Source organism: Acomys russatus, chromosome 19, assembly GCF_903995435.1.
Source record: "Acomys russatus chromosome 19, mAcoRus1.1, whole genome shotgun sequence".
Classification (NCBI taxonomy): domain Eukaryota; kingdom Metazoa; phylum Chordata; class Mammalia; order Rodentia; family Muridae; genus Acomys; species Acomys russatus.
Genome location: NC_067155.1, coordinates 9,670,731 through 9,688,403, shown reverse-complemented (window position 1 = coordinate 9,688,403; position 17,673 = coordinate 9,670,731). Strand labels below are relative to the sequence as shown.

At 38.1% G+C, this 17,673-nt stretch overlaps 3 pseudogenes; all 3 read right to left on the bottom strand.

Moving 5' to 3' along the window:
* Nucleotides 1-676: 676 nt before the first annotated feature.
* Nucleotides 677-1,598, bottom strand: LOC127203570 (vomeronasal type-1 receptor 1-like; annotated as a pseudogene).
* A 5,711-nt stretch (nt 1,599-7,309) lies between these two features.
* LOC127203077 (vomeronasal type-1 receptor 2-like) lies at nt 7,310-10,726 on the bottom strand (annotated as a pseudogene).
* A 425-nt stretch (nt 10,727-11,151) lies between these two features.
* Nucleotides 11,152-12,124, bottom strand: LOC127203076 (vomeronasal type-1 receptor 3-like; annotated as a pseudogene).
* Between the last annotated feature and the right edge of the window lie 5,549 nt (nt 12,125-17,673).

Below are 17,673 nucleotides of genomic sequence, written 5' to 3'. Positions count from 1 at the left end.
CAGTTTCAGAGGACACAAGGTGCTCTTCTTGCCTCTGTAGACAATGGGCATGCATGTGGGGCACATACATACACCGAGGCGCATACACCTACACAAAAATTTAAAAATTAAAATTTGATCAAACATCTTGGGCTAGAGATGCAGCTTCCTGCTTAAGAGCGCTGACTTCTTCTCCAGGGGATTACAGCTTTATTTCTTGCGCTGAATGCGGGATCAAACGAAATTGTAAGTCAAGTCTTAGCAGTTGAACACCCTGTTTTGACCTATGAAGGATGCAGAAAAATACTCATACATATAAAATGAGCCCATGCATGCAAAAACACACACAACACAGACACACACACACATGAACTGAAAATCTCTTTCTGAGCCTTCATATAATGTATAGTACTTCAGATTATTTTCTCATGTTCACCAGTACTTTCCCTATTGTGACATAATAATTTGTATAATACAGTGGATCCACATAATTGAAAAATCCTTACTATTGGACAGTAAATTTTGTAAGAAAAAGTTATAATAACATGACTAGTTATCAGAAAATACGATGCCCAAGTCAGTTATAGGATGCTTGATGTTTTCCAACTGCAGTCTTAACATTATACGACAAATAAAACAAAGTGCCATTGAATAAGGAAAAATAGATGACCAAAAATTATGTCAAAATCAGAGGGCTCTATCTCTTAAAACAGCAGGGTAAAACCTGGCTGAAAGTAGACTTGATACCTTGGATGAGAAGAAAGGGACAAAATATGGAAAAGAATATTTCTGGAAATAAAAATACACTTTCCCTCCACAGCACTGGACCTATAGAGTAGGCCCTAAAGATGACCAGAATGGAAGAGAATGAATAAGAAATGACAAATGTGCACAGCCGAATGAGAATATTTCGGGTGGCTCTGTCCTCAGACAAGACTTTCAGAGAGCGCTGAGCACTGTGGATATGCCTCATTTGTCTCTTGTGTCTGTAGAGGATACTCACCATGGAGACACTTGAGCAGGCCATGAGAGCCAAACACAGCCCATCAAAGACAGACAGTAAGAACATATAAAATGCGGTTACCGCATTGCCAGAAGCAAACCATGAGCAATATTCATAAGTCACCTCGTTAGTCACCTTTTTGTTGTAACTGGGGCCTGACACTCTCGCTGGAGTCAAGCTATTGAGAATTAGGTGCACAGGCCAACCGAGCAAGCAGGAGGGATCAATGTACTTGGTGCCTCTGAATTTTAGCTTCTTACAGCTGGAATTGCTGGGGTTGGTTGTGATTGCTTGGAAGCAACTCAGTAGGCACATGGCATACAGGGACATCCCCCTTGTTACTCAGTAAATATATATCACCAATTTACATGCAGTGTCATCAAGGAAGTTCTTAAATTCAAAATCTGACATTGTCTGTGGAATGCCTCTTGAGATGATAGACAAGCAACTGGCAATAAGTCAAGTACTCTATAATATGGTCTTTGGGTATTAAATGCTTTCCACTGAATATCAAAATGGCATAATAAAAGAGTATGGAAGAATTGCCAAGAATTCCAACTATAACACGGGAAAGGGAGAAAATCCCCATCACCAGGTCTATAGGATTCATTTTCATTCCTATTAAAAAGATAAATAAAATAGTTACATTTAAGAGATCTTGAGAATGCATTATGAAGGATAGCAAGTTACCAAGAAGAGACTCGATACTCTAAGAGCATATACAGGGGGAGGAGGTCTCCCTCAGTCACAGACATAGGGGAGGGGAGAAGGGGGGAAGCGGGAGGGAGGAATAGGAGGATACAAGGGAAAGACTAACAATTGAGATGTAATATGAATAAATTAATAAAAAAGAAAATGCATTATGAATGTTCAATTGTTCATGAATGGAACTTAAATAAAACACCCATCACTTTGTTGTATTTATATAATTCTCTCAAAGGAAAAGAATGTTAAAACATTTTAAAATATAAATTAGATGTCCTCTATTATTTCAATGGAATGGGAAAATTGGATATGTTTACTAAAGTTTAATGTTTTCTCTGGGTATGGTGGTGGATATCTTTTATTTTATGCCTCAAGAGACAGAGGTAGGCAGATCTATGAATTCGTGCCTAATCTTGGAACTACAGAGGTAGTTCCAAAATCGTTAAGGCTACACACAGACAAATCCTTTCCAAAGCACAGTTTTCCAAAGCAGTGTCTTGAATTTGAATAAACACAAAATATTGATGTAAATATTCAAAGGTACATTTTTAAACACCATCATTGCTGTAATTAACATAAACCATTTCAAAATTCATCAAGAGAAACAATAGAAAATGTTTGAAAATCATATTTACAATGAGTGATGATATAAAGAATATTTTATTTTAAGATTTATTCTTGTTTTTTTTTTTTTTATTAAGAGTATGGTTGGGAGGTTACATGTGAGTTTGGGTCCCAGCAGAGGCCAGAGGTTTGTCACTGCCTACCTCAGGTTTTGTAGACAGTTGTGAGCGACTGGTAGGAGCTTGGAACTGAACACAGATGGAAATAACAGCAGTATGCACTTCTAACCACTGATTCACCCCTCTACCCTCTAAAAGAATATTTAAAATCAACTTTGAAAATCATAAAATATAAGTAGAATGAGAGAGTTGGTTTATGACTGGTGAATTTCATAAATATCTAAAATCTGTGCAAAATGAGATTGAATAAGGCAATAAAATGAGGGAATGAAAATTAAAGTTAAAATGAGAGATCATCACCTATCATATAAACAAGTATTGCTCAAAACAAATTAACATATATAAAAGCAAGAGTTAAAGGGGTTCAGTATATAGAGGAAAAGAACCCTAGTGAAAACTATATAGGAAAGTAAAATATAGGATAACAGAGGCTATCAAAATTTTCCTTGTTTGTCTTTTTAAAAAATGAAAAATGATTGCCAAGTTCCAATTGCAATGTTGTTGAATCTCTCACATGGTGCATCATCAACATTTGTTATTCATAATGGCAGATGCTGTAGAAGGATTTGGTGACATGAAACAATACAGAGTCACACAGCAAATTGCCAATGTTGAGTAAAACTTATTTTAAAAAGGAGTCCTGAAGAGACTTGATACCCTATGCGCATATACAGGGGGAGGAGGTCCCCTTCAGTCACAGTCATAGGGGAGAGGAGTAAGGGGAAAATGGGAGGGAGGGAGGAATGGGAGGATGCAAGGGATGGGATAACCATTGAGATGTAATATGAATAAATTAATAAAATATATTAAAAATAAATAAAATAAATAAAAAAGGAGTCATAATCCCCTACATTGTCTTGCTGAGTCTCAGCAGTTCTCATGAAGAGTTGTCAAAGACACAATCATTTCTTTTTTGAATGTTTGGTGTGATTATGGGAGCAAATGTTATAATACTGTACAATGTTTTGTAAAATATATATCCACCTACAAAAGAAGGGGCTTATGTCTATATCTGTTGACCTTGCACAAAAAATAACGTTAATTTATCCTAAAGCTTAAATGCTGAAACATTCAGAGAAAAAATTTCAAATACAAAGTGTAGGTAGAAACAACAACACTAATAGCACAAGAAACACAGCAAGAATTAACCAGTACAGTTTCTTGAATTTAAATGTTTTTCACATACTAAAGGAGACTAACAGATTACAGAATAGGAGAAAAATCAGTGACTTCTGTATTTCAACATAGAATGTATATTAAAAATTAAAGGTTAGGTAATGTCTCAGTCAAATTTCCAGTCAACAAACATGTTAAAGAAATGAGCAAGGATTTCTTTTAGGACAAAACACAAACAGGAAGTAATTGATTTTTAAAACTGTTCACCATATTTATCTGCCAAGGAAATACAAACTGAAAATCCTTTGAGACCCCATTTCACCCCCTAGAATGATTAACATCAAAATAGCAGACAGCATCAAAGGCTGACCATGGTATGGGGGGAAAATTCTCATTCTATACTCTGAAGTATCACAATGTACATATGTATCTAAGTTTCAAGAGAAACGTACACACCTTTTAGAAATAAATGCAAATATTTTTCAAGAAAATAAAAATAGGATTACAATATATCACAACTATATAATTTGTGGGCATATATCCAAACAACTATAAGTCCTACCACGAAGATACCTCATATCCATATTAACTGCAGTATTATCCACAATAGCAAAGAGGGAGTCTGTGCATGGAAATTTCTTTTTTTAACACATTTTTATTGAAAAATAAAATAATTCATATTACATCTCATTTGCTATCCCATCCCATGCATCCCCTCCCATTCTTCCCTCCCTTTCTCCCTCCCTCCCGCTTTCATCTCATTCCCCTTCCCTATGGCTGTGACTGAGGGGAACCTCCTCCCCCTGAATATGATGCTAGGGTATCAAGTCTTTTCTTGGTAGTCTGCTATCCTTCCTCCGAGTGCCATTGGGCCTCCCCAACAAGAGGACATAGCCACATATGGGGCACCAGAGATCGTGTGAAAGTCAGTCCCCAGTCTCCACTTAACTGTGGAGAATGTTCTGTCCCTTGGCTAGATCTGGGTAGGGGTTTGATGATGACTGCACGCATTGTCCTTGGTTGGTGCCTTAGATCGAGCAGAACCCCTGGGCCCAGATCTGTCCATCATAGTGTTCTTCTTGTAGGTTTCTAGGACCCTCTGGATCCATCTATTTCCCTATCTCCTATATTTTTCTCACCTAGAGTCTCAATAGGATGTCCTCCCCTCTGTCCCACTTTCCTGGTAAGTGAAGACTTTCATGGGACCTGCCCCTTGGGCTAGTGTCCAGTTATAAGTGAGTATATACCATTTGAGTCTCTCTGCTTCTGGGTTAGCTCACTCATTATGACCATTTCTAGTTCAATCCATTTGTCCACTCATGGAAATTTCTTAAACAGTGCCTTTCAATAGTGACTGTATCTCCTAAGTTAAAAGAAATAAGAAATACTCAGAAGATTAATAGATATTTAGGACTCTCTAAACATACAGGATGTGTGTCACAAATTCTATTTTATCACCTTCTTGTAGTATACGTGTTAAGGCAATGTTTTTAAAAGTCGTGTGACAAGCCTGTTAATAGTATGATAAAATTACATGTTCTTGCTGATTTTTAGGCGAGACATATTTATGACATCACTAAATCTATATAAAATTGCTGTTTATCAAATAGTAGTTTAAAATTTGGGAGGGTTCTTGGGGAAATGATTCGACCGTTACGGGCATTGATGCTCTTACAGAGGACCAAAAAAAAAAAATCAGTTCCTGGCACTGACATGGCAGCTCACAACTATCTGAAACTCCAATTCCAAGAGGATGCAGTGAATTCTTCTGGTCTGATATGGTGTATGTGTGGTAAACAGATGGACACACAGGAAAAGCTCTCATACATATTGAGTAAAAATAGATTTAATAAGTTTATGAAGAAAGAAAGAGGAATTGGTGAGATAACAAGGGGCGGTGAAGAGTTCACATTTGCAACACAAGAAACCGAGTCGAATTTTCCAGAACGCACAATAAAAAACAACAGAGGGCAAACATCTTTCACTTTGCTCTATTCTACCTGAGGTGTTTCGGGCCAGCAGGTGAAAACTTAATTTTATTTTTATTTTTATTTTATTTTATTTTATTTTTGAAAACTTAATTTTAAAGAACCGCAAAAGTTAACAGCTGGGGTTTGCTCTGTATTCAACATGCGTGGGTAAACACATGCACGTACAACAGCACACCCATGATCAAATACATGCACACATACATGTGAACACATAGGATAAAGTTGATTCACTCCTGAGTTTGGTGTATATGTTAATTATATTATTCCCGCAGATAATTCCTCCTGACAACTGAAGGGTCTTCCTTTGTAAAAACAGTTCTTCCTTATGTCTCTCCCCTTTTCTTTTCTAAACCTGATTACACACATCACATCTGAAGGCAAGCATCCATCTCTTTCTCCCTCTCCATTTGCAATACACTTTTCAGTGTTTCCCCCCAAGAAAAATTTGCCTGGATGTTGCAAGACTAGGCAGGATCCATTCCCCTCATTGTATTGTGCGAAGTTCCCAGTGTTAAACCAATGAGTCTATTGGGCTTATTTACAGGGCATTGTAAGAGGCTACTGATAGGAGCGAGAGTGACCTTCACCGTGCAAGAGGTAAGGGCTTCCCCACAGAGGCAAAGATGAGCCTTCTGCTAGGCCTGTCCATCTATGTGCTCTAGCTCCTCCTGTGGCCGTTCCAAGGACACATGCAATTTAAGCAGAATAGCATACACCAGCTTTAAGGATAGATTAAATGGGGTGGGAGTGAGCAGTGACTGGATCTGCTCCCTTCTTTCTTTAATGCAATAATATTTTACAGGCACATGTAGCTGGTTTTATGAAAGTGGCAGCTGTTTTGGGCTCCAAGGACAGAATTGTACAACAAATAGATGTAACTTACCAAACACCTCTAACTTCTTCTTCAAAGATTTAAAAATATATTCTAGTGGATCCGAAGAAATAGTTGAGAAATTAAGGGCTTATACTTCTCCTACAAAGTATCCAAGTTTAGCTCCAAGTACTTATGTTTGGGAGGTCATAATCACATAAAACTATAACTCCAAGGAATTCCTGTTACTCAAGCCTCCATGAGCATCAACATATATAAGTGTATATATTGAAAATAAATCTGAAACTAATATATATATATATATATATATATATATATATATATAATAGTGTGAACCTTTAATAGGGCCATGACAAATGATGAATTTTCTCTTTGCAGCCTAAACTGGCACTAACTGAAAACATATTATTCAAGTTAAGTTGAGGTTTGTAAAGATTTTTACTTAAAATTTATACATTTGCTAACAATGTCCATACCGCATACGCCGCTCTAGAAGAAAACACTGTGATAAGATGGCTTAACCATAATTTTGGAAGGACTTAGTATCGGTCATAGGAAACTGTTGTTCTGAAATCGTGCAAGTTCTTAGATGTTTTGCAGTTCTGTTTTTATTCATTTATCTCATTTGTATGGCACATTAGACAAAGGCAACTCCTAAGCACGAGTGGTGTTGCTGTCACAACTGCGGCATGGCTAGCTGAGGTGTGAGATATGCCTTGGTGTGAAATAACTCCCACTGCAACAGCGTTCTGAATCAGTACAGCAGCTTCCTTGAGGCTGAGGTGATGGTTGATTTTTTTTTCATTTAAATATGCTAATGAATTGCCTGAGTTACTCGATAGCTACTGTCCCTAATGCAAATCGTGGTTGGAGGCACACAGGAACACATCTGAGAACCATCAGGACATGAGACAAGTTCGTAGACTGTTAACTTCTTCTATCAGCAGGAATGATAGAGCCTGGGGCCAGAGCCGTTGTTACTGATGATCTCAAGGGGCAAAATAAAAGGAAACTGGTTTCCAAAATTACAATGATGTTTATGACCCACAGTCAGTATTACCAAATAAAGCAGAATACAGTACTAGGATAAAGGAAACAGAGTAGAAAGCTGACAAGGGTAAACACAAGATTTGGAATGGTTTGCATGGGCCTGGCATCAGGGGAGAGTCTCAGGTGGTGTTGAGCACTGTGTCCATAGTGTACCTGTATCTTATGCCTATAGGGGATGTTCACCACGGAGACACTGGTCCAGGATGTGAGACTCAAACACAGATCATCAGTGAAGCTGACCAAGAGCATACACAACTGAGTTGAAATAGTGCCAGAAACCGGATGCCAAAAAGTCCCCCTAAGTCGGTTTCTTAGCTGCATCCCTTCTGAAAGTAGGGCTTGTCACTTTCATAGTTATCATGACCTTCAGAAGCAGATGACCAAGCTAGCTGAGGGAGCCAGAAGGAGCCATGTGCTTGAAGGCTTTGCATGTAAGCTTCGTCTACTTCATGTGGTTGGCACATGTACTGGTTTCTTGGAAACAACTCAGAATGCCTGTGGTGTACAGTGAATTCCATTGTGATACATGGTGAAAGAATAGGACAAGTTTCCACACAATGTCATCCAAGAGATATTTCATTCCAAATCTTCCATTGTCTGAGGAATTCCACTAGAGATAATAAACATAGAGTTGGTGAGAGTCAAGTGCTTTATTTACAATCAGGGCTCTGGGCCTCAAACATTATTTTCAGACAATCCTGGGATTAAATAATGAATTAGAAATGAGGGCTTGACCAAGAACCGTGCTCTAGTCTGCATGACTCCACCCTTAAGCATGTTCTATGATTTCGTTTTGTCCCTATTAAAATGGCTTTATGCTGAGCAAAGCTAGAAGGGAAACCTAGGTGTTTTCACTACTTTCTTTAAAGTACCTTAACATCAGAAGATGATGCAGCTGGGTGGTAAATACTTGCTTAGCAAGGCAATGGATTATCATCCCCAGCACCTCAAAAAATAACTTGAATCAAATAGTTTTTGCTTCATCATATTTATAAACCTTTTACAATGTTTGCTCACATAGACAGATATTTAATAGTTATCTTGTTGGAGGCACCTGCATAGTTTGAAGTTTTAACATTTCCGTCAAAACACCATACTGTTTCCATCATATCTTTCAAACTCTCTCTATGAATTGCTGGTACTATCCCATACTTCCCACTTTATTCATTTTTTAATATTTTATTTATTCCTGGAGAATTTCAGACAACATGCAGTGTGGTGGTTTTTTTTTTTTTCTCATATACAGTCTCCATTCAAGTCTCACTGACAACCAGAGAAGAAAGATGGTGGCGAGGAAGTCTGTGAAGGGCTGACAGTGACATCTGAACGTGAAATAGATGCAGTGAGTGGTCCATTGCTGAAAGTGGGATGACATACTGTCCAGTTCTGTGTAATTTTGACATTATAAATATAGACTTTAATGTGTCAGGAGGATTTTCTTTTCTTGTCAAGTCTAATTGGTGTTCTATATGTTTCTTGTATGTTTATAGGCATCTTTCTTTAGTTTGGGGAACATTTCTAATATTATTTTGTTGAAAATATTTTCTGTTCCCTAGTGCTGGGACTCTTCCTTCCCCCTCTACTATTTCTATTATGCATAGACTGTCTTTTCATAGTTTCCCAGATTTCCTGGATGTTTTGTGTCAGGGGTTGTTTGATTTAACATTTTCTTTGACTGATGTATCAATTTCTGTTATATCATCTATGCCAGGGATTCTCTGTTCCATCTCTTAGATTCTGTTTAAAATGGTTACTTCTGTTTTTCTGTTCTTTTCTCTGTGTTTTTCCATCTCCAGAATTCCTACAGATTTTGCTTTCTTTATTGCTTTTAATTCCATTTTAAGGTCTTTGACAGTTATATTCATTTCCACCACCTGTATAATTTTTTTTCCTGAATTTCTTTAAGGGATTTATATATACCCTGTTTACCACTCTCTACCTGATTGTATTTTCTGTATTTCTTTAAGAGGCCTCTATTGTCTCATGATTCCAGAGTTAAGGTAATTTTCTTGTTCCTCTTTTGTGTTAGGATATCATGGGATTGTTGTAATGTGATTCTTGGGTTTTGATGTTACCCTGGTGTCCATGTTCTTGTTATTTGTGTTCTTATGTCAGCCTTTATCCATCTGGTTGTCTCTGCTACTGTCTGGTGGTCACTGGGGGCTCCCTGCTTCCAGGAATTCATGTATGTGTGAGGTCTGGTAGATGAAGAGTGCAGGGGGCCCAGCACCCTGTGTTTGTCTTGTGGCTTGGTGGTCCCTGAGTGCTGTGGGACTTATGGCATTCATGTATGGGTAAGGGCCAGTAGAAGGATGCTTCAAGGAGCTGGGGTAGTTTGCCCTCTGGTCTGCTGTTATCAGGGTGTGCTGGTGTCTAGACATCTTACCTGTCTTCTGGGGGGGGGTGAAACTAAGGGCCTCCAGGGATGAGGTTCAGGATTAGGAAGGGGTGTGCAGGGTATAGGGTGGTGCTCTTCACCATTAGGCCCACCAGGAAGATAGGACAAGCTGGGAACTATAGTTTGCTGATTGTCATAGGTGGCCCCCTACAATCTCTAGGGATCAAGGTACTGGATCAGGAATGGGGCACACAAGGGACAAACAATGTTCTTGAAGAGAGGGAATAGGATAAGTAAGGGAGTGCTGACAGAATTGAGGGTGGGGACCTGGGGTAGAGGGAGGAAAGAGAGCTTACAGAGAAAAGATAAACTGTGGGTGGGGGCACCTCTGAGACATGCTGAGAAACTATGACATGGTAGCCTCCTGGGAGGATATGGGGGTGACTTTAGCTGAGACTCCGAGGAGCAAAGGACATGAAGACTAAAGAGGCCACCCTCTAGCATACAGGACTCCTGGTGGAGGGAGGGGAACACCAAGGCACCCACAAAAAAAAACTTTGACCCAAAATGAATCCTGCCTACAGGGTGTCTAGGGAAAATGATAGAGCCAATACTGAGGGAAGGTTCAACCAACCCTTGGCCGCACAATGAGAGAAAGCCAACCCCTGACACTACTAATGACACTTAGCTATGATTGAAGACTAGAGCCTTAAAAATCTGTCCTCTGAGAGCCCCGCCGAGCAACAGATCAAAACAGATGCCAAACATATAAAGTGAATAAGTAAATAAGTTTAGAAAAATATATAAACTTTTATTTAAGGATTGATTTTCATAGTTAAAATAATATGTACAAATGACAAATTGACAATATGGACTTATGATCCTCACAGACTGTGGGGGATTTCAGACAGATTTAAGGAAGGACAGAAGACCCACTTGGTTCTGTGTGAAGCCATCCCATAGACTCATGTCGAGTCTTAATTTAAAAGGCAAAAGAAAAGGAACCAAGCACAGGCATTTGATTCTTTCCTTCCTGACTATGAACTCAACGTTACCATATAATTTGTGATATTCTCACTATAAATCTATCTTCCCTAATTGTTTCTACAATACCATAAAGGACAGAACTGTGGATTGTGGAGGGAAAGACCCATTTCCTTCTTTGAGTTGCATTTGTCCACTATTTTGTCAGAGAAGCAAGAAAAATAAATAACACATCAAACAAATGATTTCCCACAGAATGTCTACTGAATAGCCACCTCATGAAGGAGCCAACTGTAGAAAGCTTAAAGCTTTCAAGTTGCAGTTTTAGTTTTGTACAACAGATAGAAAAAATATGATAATAATAATTAGAGTAAAAATGTTACCTGGGCTCATGTCGTAATTGTAGGAAGCTATATTTTAACAAAGCAGGGGAAAGCCAGGCTGGAACCAGACTTCATACTAATGAGAACAAAGGGGCTTAATATGGAAAAGCATCTTTCTAGAAATGTAAAAGGACTTAGTCCCCAAAGCATTGGATATTTGGAATAGGCCCAAAAGATGACCACGATGGAATTAAATGAGTAAGAGATGAGAAATATACATAGCAGGATGAGGACAGTTACGGTGGCTCTGTCCTCAGGCGAGAATTTTAGAAAGTGCTGAGCACTGTGGATATGCTTACATTGCCTCTTATGTCTGTAGAGGAGGCTCACCATGGAGACACTTGAGCAGGCCATGAGACCCAGACAAAGGCCGTCATAGACGCATTGAAAGAACATGTATAATGCAGTTGCAAAATTTCTTGACATAAACCACGAGCAGTATCCATAATTTGCCCGATTGGTCATATTTTTCATGTAACTAGGGCCGGAAGCTCTTATTGGTATCAATATATTCAGCAACAGATGCATGAGCCAGCTGAGTGAGCAGGAGGGACTTATGTACTTGGTGGTTCTGTGTTTCAGCTTCCTCCACCTGGTGTTGCTGGGGTTGATTGAGATTGCTTGGAAGCAACTCAGAAGGCACATCGCATAAAGGGACATTTCCCGTGTTACTCTGGAGCTGTACATTATCAGCTTACATCCAATATCATCCAGGAATACTTTAAACCCACAATCTGACATTGCCCGTGGAATACCACGTGACATAATAGACAAGCAGTTGGCAAAAGTCAGGTGCCCTATAATCAGGTCTTTTAGCATTAAATGCTTTCCGTGGCCTATCAAAAAGACATAGGAAAGGAGTATTGAGAAGTTGCCAAGCATTCCCACTGTAATCTGGGAGAAGAGAAAAATTCCCATAGCAAAGTTTTCGGAAGCCATTTTCATTCCTATTTTTAAAAGCAAACAAATTTATTATGGTCCAGAGATCTTGGAAATCCATTATGAGTGTGCATTAATTTCGTGAAATTAGATTAAATAAACTATCCAAGCCTTTATTGTGTTTATACGGCTGTCACACACACACACACACACACACACACACACACACACACACACACACACACACACACAAAAGCATGTGTGTACTGTTTTTATTTAGTTATTTAGTTATTTATTTGGAAATTCTTTGTTCTCTACTCTTTCAGTGGCACATCAGTTGGTGGCAGACATCTTTAATTTTAAGCCTCAAGAGACAAAGAAAGACAGGTTAACCTTGTCGAAGGGAGCAGTTCCATTTCCAAGACTGTTAGGGCTACACACTGACAAACCCATTCTAGCAATGAAAAGAAATAAATACCAGAAGGATCGCTCTGTACTTTTTTTTTTCTCTTAATTAAGCTCAATAATTTTGGGGCCAACTTTGAAGGAATTTTTTTAAAACATGCCATTATTTCTGAGGCTCATATAAAACAGACCTCACAACTCATCAAGAGAAATGAGAGACACTATTTGAAAAATCATATTTGCAATGAGTGAAGAAAAGTTATTTTAATTTTAAGATTCATCTTGTTTTTAGCTAAGGTTATGCCTTTAATTGCATATGTTTGGGAGGTTGGATGTGGGTTTCAATGCCGGCAGAGGACAGAGGCTTGGGATCTCCTACAGCTGCATTTTGGAGAGACTTCTGAGCCACCAGTAGTAGCTAGGAACTGAACACAGACACACAGTAACAGCAGTACGCCCTCTTAGCCGCTGACTAATCCCTCTACCCTAAAAAGAATATTTAAATCTTAATTTTGAAAAATATAAAATAAATGAAATGGGCCCATGACTTGAAAATTTTTTCTTTCTTTTTTCTTAGTATAGTATTTTCTTATTAATTTATTCTTGCTACATCTCAATGGTTATCCCATCCCTTGTATCCTCCCGTTTTCCCCTTATTCCCCTCCCCTATGACTGTGACTGAGGGGGATTACCTCGCCCTGTATATGCTCATAGGGTATCAAGTCTCTTCTTGGTAACCTGCTGTCCTTCCTCTGAGTGCCTCCAGGGGACATGGTCAAATGTGAGGCACCAGAGTACGTGAGAAAGTTATATTCCACTCTCCACTCAACTGTGGAGAATGTTCTGACCATTGGCTAGATCTGGGTAGGGGCTTAAAGTTTACCGCCTGTATTGTCCTTGGCTGGTGCCTTAGTTTGAGCGGGACCCCTGGGCCCAAATCTGCCTATCATAATGTTCTTCTTGTAGGTTTCTAGGACCCTCTGGATCCTTCTACTTTGCTATTCTCCCATGCTTTCTAAAAAAAAAAAAAAAATCAGAAACGTCCAAAATGTGAGCAAAGTGTGAGGCTCAACATCACCAATAATTAAGGGAACACAAGGAGGTGATACAAACCAAAGTTGCAATTAGAGATCATCACACACTCTATTAATCAAAAGAAATTAACTAAATAAAGGGCAGTAGTTAAAGCTGCTGACAACATAGGAAAGAATTTACCCTAGTGCATTCTCTATAGGAAAGTTAAACGTTGTAGGAGCGACAGAAATCAGTACCGTTTTTCATTAATAAAATAGAAAAGTAATTACCAAATTCCAGTTGTAGTGTTACTGAGTATCCCACATGTTGGGTCATCAAGTCTTGTTAATCATAATAGCGAATGCTGTGCAAGGACCTGGGAACATGGGAGGATACAAAAAAACCACACAGTGGCAGTGTTGAGTAAGGACGGTAAAGGTGGCGCCAGATTCCATACCAGTGCCCTACTGAATCTCAGCCGTTGTCAGAAGGGATATCGGGAAGGCACAGTCACTAATTTCTTTAATGATTGTTGTGACTCAGTGACCAGACCTTCTGACCCGGAACGACTTTGTGTACAGATATCCACCTGCAGAAAGGGACTGCGTCTATAGCCCCTCACTTTGCACATAAAATAATGTTAAATTAATCAGAGATGCTAAAACTCTCAGAGGAAATTTTTAGAAACGCAACATGGAGAGGCAAAGCACTAATAGCATAGGAAGTGGATCAATAATTAACAAGCGGAATTGCGTGATGTTACAAGATTTCTGGACATTAAAGGAAACTACCAGACAAGTGGAGATATAACCTACAGAATGGGAGAAAATCGTTGATTTCTGTATTTCACCCAGGAGATTATAACCTAGAATGTATAAAGAGGAAAAAAAAAAAAAAAGGTTAAAGAGACTTGCCACAAGTGTTCTAATCAACAAATGGTTTAAAAAAAAAATGGACAAAGATTTCTTTAAAGACAAGGCACAAATAAGCAGTCAGTCGTTTATAAAAGAGTTCATCATGTTTACATATCAAGGAAATACAAATTACAAACACCCTGAGACCCCCACTTCACACCTTACAATAATAAACATGACAAGAATAGACCACAAGAAATGCTGACAAAGACATAGAAGAAGAAACCTCATTCTATAAAGGTAGGAAGTTAAGTACTACATTCATTATAAAAAAATAAACATGAAGATTTCTCAATAGAATAAAAATAGGATGACAGTATAATACAGCTATATATTTTTGATACGTAGACTGAAAAGGTTCCTTGTCCTAGCACAGAGATACTTCATATCCATGATAACTGCTGCATAATTCACTATAGCAAAGAAGTGGTACTCACCAGCAGCAGATCAAGGAAATGTGGTACGTTCACAGAATGGAATTTTGTTTCTTTGTAGGGGGAAATGAAATCATGAGTTCTTCAGAAACTATATGGAATTTATCAAGGTAGCATAATACTTTAGGGATATTTTATACTTTTTTTTCCTTCATAAGCAGATTTGAATGAGTATGCCCATATTTATCTAAGTGTTGAGAGAAAGTGATTATGGGCTATGATACCAGAAAGGTTAGCAAAAAAAAAAAAAAAGTGTGTTGAGAAATTAACAGGAGGGGAATAGAAAAAAAAAAGTGTCACTAAAGTGAGAAAATTATAAAGGATAGATAGAGGGGCGAGGGAGGGTGTGTGACCAAAATAAAACAAAACATAGAAGAGGAATATGAAAAATAAATTTTTTTGAAGATTTCATAGTAGAATCTAATAGATGTATGCTAATTAAACTTTTAAAAACCAAGCCAATTTTTAAAAAATGTTGGTATCATGAAAAATTTTTACTATTCAATAATGATAGTTCTTATAATTAAAGTAAATCTAATAACTTACAATGAGTAAAAAAAAATATTATGCAGATATAAGTGAGTATATACCATTTGATTCTTTCTGCTTCTGGGTTAACTCACTCATTATGATCATTTCTAGCTCAATCCATTTATCCACAAATTTCGGGAATTCCTTGTTTTTAATAGCTGAGTAGTATTCCATAGTGTATATGTACCACAGTTTCTTTATCCACTCTTCTACTGAGGGACACTTAGGCTGTTTCCATGTTCTGGCTATTATGAATAAGGCTGCTATGAACATGGTTGAGCAAATTTTCAGAATATTCTCCACAGTTGAGTGGAGAGTGTGATACGACTTTCTCACGTACTCTGGTGCCTCACATTTGACCATGTCCCCTGGAGGGGGAGACCTGGTGGCACTCAGAGGAAGGACAGCAAGTAGCCAAGAAGAGACTTGATACCCTATGAGAATATATAGGGGGACGTAATCCCCCTCAGGAACAGTCATAGGGGAGGGAAATAATGGGAAAATGGGGGGCGGGAGGAATGGGAGGATACAAGGGATGGGATAAACATTGAGATGTAACAAGAATAAATTAATAAAAAAAAAAAGAAAAGAAAAGTAAAAAAAAAAATATTATGTTTTTGCCATTTTGTTTGATTTCACTTCTGTAGGATTTTTTTTTTTTATAGTGGAAGGCCTGGGGATTGAACAGAGAATCTCATGTATGGAAGATATTCACTATGACATGGAGATAAAATCCTGCTCCTTTTATATGAATTTTATATCATTATGACAAGTTGTAGAAGAATGATATTTGTAAACCTTATTTCTTGGTGACACCGTGGCTGTGTTGTCATTTTGTGCATTAAAAATGAATCCTGTTTGTGTCCTTGGATATTTCCTGAAAGAACATTGCATAAATATATACTCCTCCTTGGTTTGTACAGTACATTTTAAGTTCTAATAATGCCCTTTCTTAAAGCAATGCACTTGTTGAAAGCACCAGCCATGCTTTATTAATTTTGTTGATAACACAAACACATTTCTGACATAAGTTCTCATGGTGCAGGAGCTCCATGCGCATAAAATATGTTTGCCATATAAAGAAAAAATTTACATTTTATCCACCAATTCCATTTCTTACTAAGAGTAAAAAAAAATAATGAAATTCAGGGTCTTGAAGAGTTGCTTCTTAGTCATATTCGCAGTAGATTTATTCAAAAAAGCTGAAAGATACAGTTGTTCCCCACGTCCCCTTGATGGGGGCACCAGGTGGCACTCAGAGGAAGGATAGCAGGCTATCAAGAAGAGACTTGATACCCTATGAACATATACAGGGGGAGGAGGTCCCCCTCAGTCACAGTCATAGGGGAGGGGAGTAGGGTGAAAGTGGGAGGGAGGGAGGAATGGGAGGATACAAGGAATGGGATAACAATTGAGATGTAATATGAACAAATTAATAAGTAATTTAAAAAGTGAGAAAAAAAAAAAGAAGATACGGTCGTTCCATACATCCACCACCACAAGAAAAAAAAAAAAAACCCAAAACCCAAAAATCAAACAAATAAATAAAACCCATAAAGATAAATTTGTTTACACAAACAATGGTACAGCGTTTACCTTTTAGAAAGCAACTTGGCACCTTCTAGAACACAAATAACCACAAGAGACCCTGCATTAAGTGCTAGAATCAGTTATATTGCTGTATGAGTCTGCCTAGCAGTTTTAACTATAATGACCATCTTCAAGGACACAGAAACTAATATGATGGCTGTCAGAAAGATGGCTCGGTATGTGTAAGGGCTTTCTACCTAGTCCAATTCTCAGGGTTCCTTCCAGGATCTACAGGATAAAATGAAGAACCCTCTCCAAAACCATATCTTCTAACCTCTAGTCATATATGCTTTCCAAGATACATATGCCCTCAGTAGCAATAAATGTATCCTGTAATACAAATTAAAAAAAAACAATAGAATGATGAAATACATGGCTGCAAGGAGAAGATTATTATTCCAAGGATGCAGAATTTTGGTGAGTGCCGAAAACGTTCTGGAGATGAGACACAGAACATTAGGATCAACTTTCACATGACTGAACTGTCTACTCACAAGAGTTAACACAATAAAAGTTGTGGTTTGACACTAGTTCTAACCGTAAATGTAACGAAGCTGTCGTTAACATATGAGGCGTTCTGGATAGGATGTATGGTACAGAGCAACCGCGATGACAGTCAACTAAATTCAAAACTAACATGTTCTTAAAGATTAGTGATATCAACTTTAGAGCCGCAATGATGAATATGAATTTTGGTTTTTTCTACAAGGAACACTGAGAAAGCACGTTGGAGTGGTATATAATATGGCACAGCTTGGTTTTTGTAGTTTTGGTTTGGGCTT